This window comes from Oncorhynchus kisutch, linkage group LG24, assembly GCF_002021735.2.
Source record: "Oncorhynchus kisutch isolate 150728-3 linkage group LG24, Okis_V2, whole genome shotgun sequence".
Taxonomy (NCBI): Eukaryota; Metazoa; Chordata; class Actinopteri; order Salmoniformes; family Salmonidae; genus Oncorhynchus; species Oncorhynchus kisutch.
The window spans coordinates 28968975-28981508 of record NC_034197.2 but is presented as its reverse complement, the minus strand read 5'-3'; the positions used below and the strand labels follow the sequence as shown (position 1 = coordinate 28981508).

Here is a 12534-nt window from a genome sequence, read left to right as displayed (position 1 = left end):
TGGCCACGATAAAGCAAAGCAGTGCTACCGAAACAACACAGAGTTACATGGAATATACAAGCATACAGTCAACACAGTAGAAAAAAGAAAGTCTATATACAGTGTGTGCAAATGGCATGAGGTATGGCAATAAATATGCCATAGTAGCAATGTAATTACAATTTAGCAGATTAACACTGGAGTGATAGATGAGCAAATGATGAATAGATGATGGTGTGTAACTAGTGATACTGGTGTGCAAAAGAGCAGAAAAGTAAATAAATAAAAACAGTATGGGGATGAGGTAGGTGAAAATGGGTGGGCTATTTACCAATAGACTATGTACAGCTGCAGTGATCGGTTAGCTGCTCAGAGAGCAGATGTTTGAAATTGGTGAGGGAGATAAAAGTCTCCAACTTCAGCGATTTTTGCAATTCGTTCCAGTCACAGGCAGCAGAGTACTGGAACGAAAGGCGGCCAAATGAGGTGTTGGCTTTAGGGATGATCAGTGAGATACACCTGCTGGAGCGCGTGCTACGGATGGGTGTTGCCATCGTGACCAGTGAGCTGAGATAAGGCGGAGCTTTACCTAGCATGGACTTGTAGATGACCTGGAGCCAGTGGGTCTGGCGACGAATATGTAGCGAGGGCCAGCCGACTAGAGCATACAAGTCGCAGTGGTGGGTGGTATAAGGTGCTTTAGTGACAAAACGGATGGCACTGTGATAGACTGCATCCAGTTTGCTGAGTAGAGTGTTGGAAGCCATTTTGTAGATGACATCGCCGAAGTCGAGGATCGGTAGGATAGTCAGTTTTACTAGGGTAAGTTTGGCGGCGTGAGTGAAGGAGGCTTTGTTGCGGAATAGAAAGCCGACTCTTGATTTGATTTTCGATTGGAGATGTTTGATATGAGTCTGGAAGGAGAGTTTGCAGTCTAGCCAGACACCTAGGTACTTATAGATGTCCACATATTCAAGGTCAGAACCATCCAGGGTGGTGATGCTGGTCGGGCATGCGGGTGCAGGCAGCGATCGGTTGAAAAGCATGCATTTGGTTTTACTAGCGTTTTTAAGAGCAGTTGGGAGGCCACGGAAGGAGTGTTGTATGGCATTGAAGCTCGTTTGGAGGTTAGATAGCACAGTGTCCAATGACGGGCCGGAAGTATACAGAATGGTGTCGTCTGCGTAGAGGTGGATCAGGGAATCGCCCGCAGCAAGAGCAACATCATTGATATATACAGAGAAAAGAGTCGGCCCAAGAATTGAACCCTGTGGCACCCCCATAGAGACTGCCAGAGGACCGGACAGCATGCCCTCCGATTTGACACACTGAACTCTGTCTGCAAAGTAATTGGTGAACCAGGCAAGGCAGTCATCCGAAAAACCGAGGCTACTGAGTCTGCCGATAAGAATATGGTGATTGACAGAGTCGAAAGCCTTTGCAAGGTCGATGAAGACGGCTGCACAGTACTGTCTTTTATCGATGGCGGTTATGATATCGTTTAGTACCTTGAGTGTGGCTGAGGTGCAACCGTGACCGGCTCGGAAACCAGATTGCACAGCGGAGAAGGTACGGTGGGATTCGAGATGGTCAGTGACCTGTTTGTTGACTTGGCTTTCGAAGACCTTAGATAGGCAGGGCAGGATGGATATAGGTCTTTAACAGTTTGGGTCCAGGGTGTCTCCCCCTTTGAAGAGTGGGATGACTGCGGCAGCTTTCCAGTCCTTGGGGATCTCAGACGATATGAAAGAGAGGTTGAACAGGCTGGTAATAGGGGTTGCGACAATGGCGGGGGATAGTTTCAGAAATAGAGGGTCCAGATTGTCAAGCCCAGCTGATTTGTACGGGTCCAGGTTTTGCAGCTCTTTCAGAACCTCTGCTATCTGGATTTGGGTAAAGGAGAGGCTTGGGCGGGGAGCTGCGGGGGGGGCGGAGCTGTTGGCCGAGGTTGGAGTAGCCAGGCGGAAGGCATGGCCAGCCGTTGAGAAATGCTTATTGAAGTTTTCGATAATCATGGATTTATCGGTGGTGACCGTGTTACCTAGCCTCAGTGCAGTGGGCAGCTGGGAGGAGGTGCTCTTGTTCTCCATGGACTTCAGTGTCCCAGAACTTTTTGGAGTTGGAGCTACAGGATGCAAACTTCTGCCTGAAGAAGCTGGCCTTAGCTTTCCTGACTGACTGCGTGTATTGGTTCCTGACTTCCCTGAACAGTTGCATATCACGGGGACTGTTCGATGCTATTGCAGTCCGCCACAGGATGTTTTTGTGCTGGTCGAGGGCAGTCAGGTCTGGAGAGAACCAAGGGCTGTATCTGTTCTTAGTTCTGCATTTTTTTTAACGGAGCATGCTTATCTAAAATGGTGAGGAAGTTACTTTTAAAGAATGACCAGGCATCCTCAACTGACGGGATGAGGTCAATGTCCTTCCAGGATACCCGGGCCAGGTCGATTAGAAAGGCCTGCTCACAGAAGTGTTTTAGGGAGCGTTTGACAGTGATGAGGGGTGGTCGTTTGACTGCGGCTCCGTAGCGGATACAGGCAATGAGGCAGTGATCGCTGAGATCCTGGTTGAAGACAGCGGAGGTGTATTTGGAGGGCCAGTTGGTCAGGATGACGTCTATGAGGGTGCCCTTGTTTACAGAGTTAGGGTTGTACCTGGTGGGTTCCTTGATGATTTGTGTGAGATTGAGGGCATCTAGCTTAGATTGTAGGACTGCCGGGGTGTTAAGCATATCCCAGTTTAGGTCACCTAACAGAACAAACTCTGAAGCTAGATGGGGGGCGGTCAATTCACAAATGGTGTCCAGGACACAGCTGGGAGCTGAGGGGGGTCGGTAGCAGGCGGCAACGGTGAGAGACTTATTTCTGGAGAGTAATTTTCAAAATTAGTAGTTGGAACTGTTTGGGTATGGCCTTGGAAAGTATGACATTACTTTGCAGGCTATCTCTGTAGTAAACTGCAACTCCTCCCCCTTTGGCAGTTCTATCTTGACGGAAGATGTTATAGTTGGGTATGGAAATCTCTGAATTTTTGGTGGCCTTCCTGAGCCAGGATTCAGACACAGCAAGGACATCAGGGTTAGCAGAGTGTGCTAAAGCAGTGAGTAAAACAAACTTAGGGAGGAGGCTTCTGATGTTGACATGCATGAAACCAAGGCTTTTTCGATCACAAAAGTCAACAAATGAGGGTGCCTGGGGACATGCAGGGCCTGGGTTTACCTCCACATCACCCGCGGAACAGAGAAGGAGTAGTATGAGGGTGCGGCTAAAGGCTATCAAAACTGGTCGCCTAGAGCGTTGGGGACAGAGAATAAGAGGAGCAGGTTTCTGGGCATGGTAGAATATATTCAGGGCATAATGCGCAGACAGGGGTATGGTGGGGTGCGTGTACAGCGGAGGTAAGCCCAGGCACTGGGTGATGATGAGAGAGGTTGTATCTCTGGACATGCTGGTTGTAATGGGTGAGGTCACCGCATGTGTGGGAGGTGGGACAAAGGAGTTATCAGGGGTGTGAAGGGTGGAACTAGGGGCTCCATTGTGAACTAAAACAATGATAACTAACCTGAACAACAGTATACAAGGCATATTGACATTTGAGAGAGACATACAGCGAGGCATACAGTAATCACAGGTGTTGAATTGGGGAAAGCTAGCTAAAACAGTAGGTGAGACAACAACAGCTAGTCAGCTAGCACAACAACAGCAGGTAAAATGGCATTGACTAGGCAACGGGGCCAACAGATAAAACAAACAAGCAGAATGGAGTACCGTGATTAATGGACAGTCCAGCGTGCATCAGCTATGTAGCCAAGAGATCAGTGTCCAGGGGGCAGCGGTGGATGGGGCAGGGAAGCTGGACTGGCGAGTGTTATCCAGGTTAAATAAAAACTAATAATGACTAGATAGCTTGTAGCTGGTTAGCTTCTGGAGGTTCTTGAGTGTGTTCTAAAAATTCAAAATAATAGCGATTCCGTATCACATTGGGTGAGGCAGGTTTCCGGAAGTTATAAACAAATCAAAAATCAAAAAGAGAAAGTAAATATGGGTCCAGTGAGTGTTTGGGACGCGGCGATTCAGACGGTTAGCAGGCCTGTGCTAACAAGCTAACAGTTCGTAGGCCCGGGCTAAACAAGGTAGCAGTTAGCGGACCGGAGCTAGACAAGCTAGCAGTTAGCAGGCCGAATTAGCAAGCAGGGAGATAGCGAGGGCTAGAGAGTTAGCCTTTGGGGGATGTCTCGATGGGGTGAGTGTTTTATTCCTCTTCATGCGGTGACATCGATAGACCGGTCGTGGGCCCGGGTATTGTAGCCCAGGAGTATGCTACGGTGGAGGCACAGGTGCGCTGGCCGGGCTAGCTTCAAGCTAAGTGGGTGGAAACGCTAGCCAGGAGTAATCATCCGGGGTTGCGGTTTAGCTAGATAGCTAGTTGTGAAGATCCAGCTGAAAAATGTTCCGTTTGCGGTGGGAATCCGGGGATGAAAACTAAATAGGTCCGTTATGCTCTGGTTAGTCGCGTTGTTCGAACTGGCGAGAGCTTTCCGAGCTAAAGGTTAGCTGATGACCGGTTAGCTGAAGACCGCTAGCATAGCTGGTGGTTAGCTGGCTAGCTTCAGTTGATGGGTTCCGAAGTAAATATAAATACTTTAGGAAAAATAGCTACATTGGGTGAGGCGGGTTGCAGGAGAGTATTTGGAAGCTTAGGTTTAGCAAAATGTTTTTAAAGAGATATGCGAAGAAAAATATGTAAACAACGAAAAAGAAACGATATATACAAGGGGACAGGACGACTTACTGCTACGCCATCTTGATGAAGTGTCATCTGATGAAGATCATCAAAGCTTAGTGATACATTTTATCTATATTTCTGCTTTTTGTGACTCCTATCTTTGGCTGGAAAAATGGCTGTGTTTTTTTGACTTGGCGGTGATCTAGCGTAATCATATGTGGTGCTTTAGCTGGAAACCTTTTTTGAAATCGGACACAATGGGTAGATGAACAAGATGTTTAAATTTCATTTGCTGTATTGGACATGGTAATTTGTGAAAGTTAAATATTTCTAAAAAATATTTTCGAATTTTGCGCGCTGCCTTTTCAGCGGAATGTTGTCGAGTGCGCTAGAAAGGTTAACATTTGTATCAAGAATATTGCTAGTAGTAATAATTTGTCATACAGTAAATAGTTTGTCTGGATTTCCTGAATCAGAAATGTCCTAAACTAAACTGTTCTGGTCTGTCCTCTCTCAAGGTTATGGCGCAGATGACCACAGAAGGTATCTCGATGCACGGAAGGGATAATTCAACCAAGAAAGTGAGCCTCACCACCTCTAACCATCTGAAGTAATAGCAACAATGGCGTTCACCTCTTCATCCTGAGTCCAAGCCAGAAACCTGTACACAGTATCCAGTTGAAGCTATCAACTGACCTTTCTCTCATGCCTTTTCTCTCAGGAGTGCGACATGAGTCCACGTGGAGTGAGCATGAAGAGAGAACCTGTCCAAACTTCTCTCATGCTGCTTGTCTACTTGGTAGGAAAATGTACAAGACATAATGGACCGTAAAGGACAGTGGTGGCTCAGGTGGGTGATTTGTCTGCTTGGGAAAATCAGATCATTATCAAGGGCCATCCACTTTGAACATGTGCCATTGGGAGGACAAACTGAAATACTATCTAAAGAAGAAAATGAAGAAATGCCAGAAGAATGAGTGCTGGGGGAGGGGTTAACCATGCTCGTAATTGATTTAGGCTTGTCCAAAATTGTTCATTTGGAGTATCAGGTTAATTGTGGAGGTCGAAGGAATTGTCCGATGATCTCCAAGAGAGGATTGGGTCGAGGCACAGATCTGGAGAAGGGTACACAAAATATTCTGCAGAATTGAAGGTCCCCAAGATCACAGTGGCCTCCATCATTCTTAAATGGAAGACCATTTGAACGTCCTCGAGTGGCCCAGCCAGAGCCCGGACTTGAACCCAATCAAACATCTCTGGAGGGACCTGAAAATAGCTGTGCAGCAAAACTCCCCATCCAACCTGACAGCTTGAGGGGGTCTGCAGAGAATAATGGGAGAAACTCCCCAAATACAGGTGTGCCAAGCTTGTAGCATCATACCCAAGAAGACTCGAGGCTGTAATCGCTGCCAGAGGTGCTTCAACATAGTACAGAGTAAAGGGTCTGGACACTTATGTAAATGTGATATATATATATATTAATAATTTGCAAAAATAAATAACCTGTTTTTGCTTTGTCATTATGGGAGATTGAGGGGGGGGAAATGATTTAATCAATTTTAGAATAAGGCTGTCACGTAACAAAATGTGGAAATAGTCAAGGGGTCTGAATACTTTCCGAATGCACTGTATGTGTAACTGTATGAAAAGGTCTTAAGTTACCTATAAAACCATTGCAGTGGAAAGTTGTAAGAGCTATGGAAACAATCTGAGTCTACAGATTCCTTGTGTGTATTTTAGATAGTTCAACCCAAAGTAAAGTGGTTTGAAAACATGAGGTGTCTGGTTTTGTTTTAATTCCACTTACTTCATAGAAGAACCTCCTTTTGATAAAGATATAATACCTTAAAATGTTACGATAATTTCAGAGTATTACGAGGAAGGAGTGTGAAGGTAAGTGTTTGTGCTTTTCTAATAACCAATTTGGCTGGGTTAATGCAAGTGACTGATTGATCGTGCTGGATCCTCACTATCAGTATAGGCAATTTGGCAGTACGCCCAGAACATTGTTTTGAGAAGGGAAAGGGATATCTGTTTCAAGGTCTAAGCTAGGAGAGAAGAAGCCTCATGAGGTATTGGTCGGTCACATGTCTGAACCAAAAGTTAATGATTAATTATGAATGTCATTCATGCAAATATAACTTGTCTGTGTAAGCAGTATATAAGAACTAACAGGACTGCCCTGATGGAGCTCCTGACTGACGTGTACTATGGTGCATTGAGTTTGTTGGAACCTCTCCAGCTTGCTGTTAATAATGATTCATTTAAGATTGACTGCAGGTGTCCCTGGTGGTAATTTCCATGACAGCAGCAATAACGAATAATGATTTACCTAGTGTCGTTCAAGAGCTGTCACTATAAGGATATATATTGTGACTGTTAACTTAGTGATCCCTTTGCGCGCCAATTCCGTTGACGGGATTGATTTAACACCCAGTGAAATAGCAGCGCGCCAAATTCTAAAACAGAAATACTCATAATAATAATTCATAAATAATACAAGTGTTAAACATGGGTTTAAAGATGAACTTCTTCTTAATCCAGCCACAGTGTCAGATTTCAAAAATACTTTATGGCGAAAGCAAACCATGCTATTATCTGAGGACAGCACCCCAGCAAACATACACATGAAAATCATAATTCAACCCGCCAGGCACAACACAAAAGTCAGATATAACATATAATGCATGCTTTACCTTTGAAGATCTTCTGTTGGAACTCCAATATGTCCATTAAACATCACAAATAGTCATGTTGTTCGATAAATTCTGTCGTTATATATCCAAAATGTCAATTTATTTGGCGCGTATGATTCAGAAAAATACACCGGTTCCAACTCACACAACATGACTACACATTATCTAATTAGTTACCTGCAAACTTGATCCAAACATTTCAAACAACTTTCCTAATCCAACTTTAGGTATTTTAAACGTAAATAATTGATACAATTTAAGACAGAATAAACGGTGTTAAATACCATAGGAAAACAAAGTGGAGGGAGCTTTCAGGTCATGCGCCTCAACCACAACAGTACACTTCACTCAAACCTCGTTCTGAACAGGGCTACTTCTTCATTTCTCAAAGGAAAAACCTCAACCAATTTCTAAAGACTGTTGACATCCCGTGGAAGCGATAGGAACGGCAAGCAACTGCCTTAGAATTCTAGATTCCCCTTGAAATCCCATTGAAAAGTGACCTAAAAAAATATATTCCTGGATGGTTTGTCCTCGGTTTCACCTGTCAAATAAGTTCTGTTATACTCACAGACATCATTCAAACAGGTTTAGAAACTTCAGTGTTTTCTATCCAAATCTACTAATAATATGCATATCCTAGCTTCTGGGCCTGAGTAGCAGGTAGATTACTTTGGGCACACTTTTTATCCGGATGTGAAAATAGTGCCCCCTAGCCTTAAGTAGTTTTAAAGGGGCAATCAGCAGTTGCTTCATCCATTTTTGGACATATAAATTCATATCTACCCCTTGAAGAACACAACTTGTTTTTTCAACTGTCTTACCCCATCAGAAACCAATATATAAGCTTGTTTTACTCAAATGTTTGTAAACAAAGTAAATGTAAACAAACACTATATAGCCTCAACATGGTTGAAATTATAATTTTGATATAGATGGTCAGTCATTTTATGATGCCAAAATGCATCATACTGGCTCTATTTATGTATTTTGAAAGTTATATCTTAATGTTTATTGCTGACTTGCAAAATATATTGGTACTGTATCAACAATGGTCTAGGCCATGGGTGTCAAACTCTGGCCCGTGGGCCAAATTTGGCCCGCGGGGTAATTATATTTGGCCCGCGAGACAATACCAAATTACTACTAGAGCTGGCCCGCCGGTATTATACAGCGCATTCACCACTAATACTACGAATCCCGTAATGCTCTGCTGTTTTCGCGCGCCAATCAGGACAGGACCCAGAAACGCTCTCTCCTCTGTGACAGTAGTCATAGCAACATAGCTCGCTGACAGTTGTAGCGTCTAACTTTTCTCCTCTATGAAGATGACCAAAACAACTCACAGGAGACGTCTGACTGATGAACATCTTCGTTCGATACTGAGGATTTCTTCAGCTCAGAGCTTGAGCCCAGACATTGATGAACTAGCATCCAAGAAGAGATGCCAGGTATCTGGCTTGGGCACATCAGATTAGACCAGTGTGCAATAATTAACGTTTTCTTTATGCACTTTTTCTTGCTACAAGGCATGGGCTTGAATGGTTGATTGATTTATTATCATTTTATTTGTAAAATTATTAGCCAGTGGAAAAAGTTTATTTTGGTATTTAAATCAGAAGGCTGCAAATAGAAAAGAGGCATACCATTTTTATTTAAATTTTATTTATTTAATAAATGAATGCCGTTGATGTGTTTTTTTCATTTGAAATTCGATTTTGCATGTCTCCACTATTAAATTATATATTGTATGGTAATAAGCGATGCTTGTTCCATATTCAATGTTAAAGCAAAACTTGTTTGGGTCCATATTAAAAGGTTAATTTGTTCAATGTTGGCCCGTGACTTTGTTCAGGTTTTACATTTTGGCCCACTGGGTATTTGAGTTTGACACCCCTGGTCTAGGCTAATGAAACGAATAGAAAAATATAGTTTTCTGTAGAGTTTTCCTTTAAGATACTTGGACGCTTCTGCTTATTGTCACTTGCTCAGCTGTGTAGGCATACTGTTGCAAGCTAAGTTAGGGTTAAGTTTAGGAGTTAGGTTAAAGGATTAGGGTTAAGGGAGAGAGATTAGCTAAAAGAGTTAAGGTTAAGGGTTAGCGAACATGCTAAGTAGTAGCAACCTTTGGGTTGCTAGATGTTCTTGTTATACCCTGCCATGACGTTAGCCTGTTGGAGGTATATGACCCCCATGAATACTTTTCCCCTTTTTCCTCTCTCTACTCTACCGATGTGACTTTTGAAAATCCCTTTGTTAACATTGAGAGTCTGGTAATATCAAAAGGTGGGAAACTAAACCATATTTCGGTAATCCAACCAGTTGAAAATATGCATTGGTACTTAATGAATATGATGTCAGATCAGTTGGCGTCTGAGACATTATTACTGATGATAGGATGACATAAACTGTATCTTGTAAATTCTGCACATTCTAGTTCTCAGATTCACATGAAATTGTTGTGCAATTAAAATATTTAAATAAACGATTTGTGAAAAGACTAAATGTAATTTTAGCTGATAAAGGAGAGAGTTGGTTGTCATAGAGTAAACTCTGCTCAGTCAGAGGCCCCGCCCAAGTGAACAGATTTGTTGTAAACTATGAAACACGCCCTTCTTTCACCACTGTATAAACCCTTTGATGAAAATTCAACTTCCTGTTCCAAGGATGTGAGGACTTGTGGTCCCCGTGTTGAAAGGATAAAGACCACCTACAGAACTAAGCCAACCTCAGCAAGAACCTAACGAAATTAGTATTGAATTTCAATGTGAAGGTGACGATCGACACGCCGAAAGGACTAATTTCGACTACCAGCCAGAATATTGCACAAGCTTAAAAGTATGGCAACCTGGTATGAACTTTTAACTCTTCACTCCAGAAGTGATACCCACTCCGCCCTCTAAACGTGGGCTAGGAGAGGACGGACAGAGTATCCATTCTACCACACGATGACGGTACTACCAAGTAGCCGTTCTATTCTTCAAAGGACAACCCGGTCTTCCATCTACGACCAACCGATCGAAGTGCAGCTCAGAGTAAATATTTATTGCGTTTTCTTTTTCCAAATGGGCAGTTATTTAGAATGCATAAAATACTGTATTTACGATAGCATAGCTGCCTACGGCTTGGAGACACAAAACCCTTTTTGTTCTTCAGTCTTCCTGCTCTTTCATTCAAACCCAACCCCCTTTCTTTGTGTAACCAGCCGTCACATATGTTCCGTCCGCCAGGGACGTTTTCCTTTATGACATAATTTGTAATCAATGTATGATCCATTCTGTGTAGATGTAATTCTGTGGGATTATTTAGGTATTTAGTAAATAAATAATTAAACCACATTTTGTATTGCTGATTTAACTTGTTAGCCAGGGTTCGTGAAGATAACCAAGAATTTACAACTTTCAGATGAGACTAAATAAGGTGACGATTAAATATTGACTGCTATTGAGGTAAAAGATTACCAGGTCTTTAAGAGTTTATTTGGAAGATAATAGCTCTATAAACATTATTTCGTGGTGCCCTGACTTTCTAGTTAATTATTTATCTGATTAGCTTAATCAGGTAATATTAATTACAGAGAAATTATTTTATAGAATAGCATGTCATATCACTTAATCCAGCATAGACAAAGACACAACAACCCCTACTCATCCACCCCGACCAGCCACCCTGCTTTAGTGTGTAAGTAACCATCTGTCGTATGTAACCATATCAAACGTAAAATAGCATATTATTTTGAGTGTCCTATATTTACATTTACTATGTTACGTCTAGTCTACGAGACCAGGCTGTTAATTTTCGCATGGTGGGCAGTTGTCACGTATGAGTTATGACACTAGGAGGCTATATCAACCCTTTCACATTTTTTGCACATCCCTCTCTAAGGTGTTGAGGTTGGTGATTATAGATCTTCCTCTGGGAAATGAGGAAGGCAACCTTTCTATGTCAGCATACCCCTAAAATACAGATTGGGGATGTGAGGAAGATAACCTGCCTGTGTCAGCATACCCCTGAGATACAGATTGGGGATGTGAGGAAGACAACCTGCCAGTGTACCCCAGAGAGACAGAGGCTCATTATGCTTCAAAAATATTCTGGGTTTATCAGAGGTTCTAAAGCTACATCAAATATATTAATTTGATATATAACACATAGATAAGTAACAAGGTATTTTGAGAATATTAAATATTCTGACATTTGGCTAAATACTGTTTTAGTAGTGCCATCTAATTAGAGAGAATGAGCCAAGTCACCAGGTGTGCATTATTTGTTCCACATTTTAACCTGGATGCTTTAATAATATGAAGGTAGTGCAGAAGCTTGATATCAGCGCAGATGTATTGCCTTTGTATTGCACTACAAGCTTATTTTTTAACTTGTGCACTGACCTGTGTTTTCAGTGTTATTATAATTCATACATTTTTGAAAGCTTGCAAGGATTAATTGTAGTTTGTTGGTCTGGTTGACAACTGCTTTAACCAAATATGCTCTTTGAGGTACACTGCACACAAAGGCCAGTAATTTGCATCCTCTGAGGGATGCACAGTCTCCATTGGCAAACCAACGCACCTGAACAGGTGGCATCAGATACGCTCAATAATTGCTGAAATAAAGAGGAAATTATACCCTGCCTGCACCTGGTGTCCCCCTGTGAACACCCTTATGACATAAATACCTATTACACTCAGGATGAAGGAAAACTATTTGAACATTTAAACTATATATAGGATATTCATCCATAATTGTATTAAGATGTGGTTATAATACATTTTAAGACTTGTCATAAGCATGTATAACCCCTCATCTCATACGGCCTAGCCTAATGGTTAGTGTTGGACTAGTACCTGAAAGGTTGCAAGTTCAAATCCCCGAGCTGGCAAGGTACAAATCTGTCGTTCTGCCCCTGAACAGGCAGTTAACCCACTGTTCCTAGGCCGTTATTGAAAATAAGAATTTGTTCTTAACTGACTTGCCTAGTTAAATAAAGGTTAAAAAATTAGTAAAAAATACATCAAGACATCTTGATGGTGGTTGATAATCTATGGTAAGGGGAGTAGGAAGTTGGATATCTTGTTGGTAGTTGAATATCTTCGGTAAGAGCGTGCCGTCACGTGAACCAATGAAAACGCTTAAA

The 12534-nt window shown here is 42.4% G+C and overlaps 1 protein-coding gene across 1 annotated transcript in view; it reads left to right on the top strand.

Moving 5' to 3' along the window:
- Nucleotides 1-5839, top strand: part of LOC109869419 (coiled-coil domain-containing protein 71-like) — a 34156-nt gene extending 28317 nt beyond the window's left edge. The window contains exon 3 of the transcript XR_004205134.1: nucleotides 5223-5839. The gene's annotated coding sequence lies outside the window, so the exon portion shown is untranslated. The remainder of the gene's footprint in view (nucleotides 1-5222) is intronic.
- Nucleotides 5840-12534: the final 6695 nt, after the last annotated feature.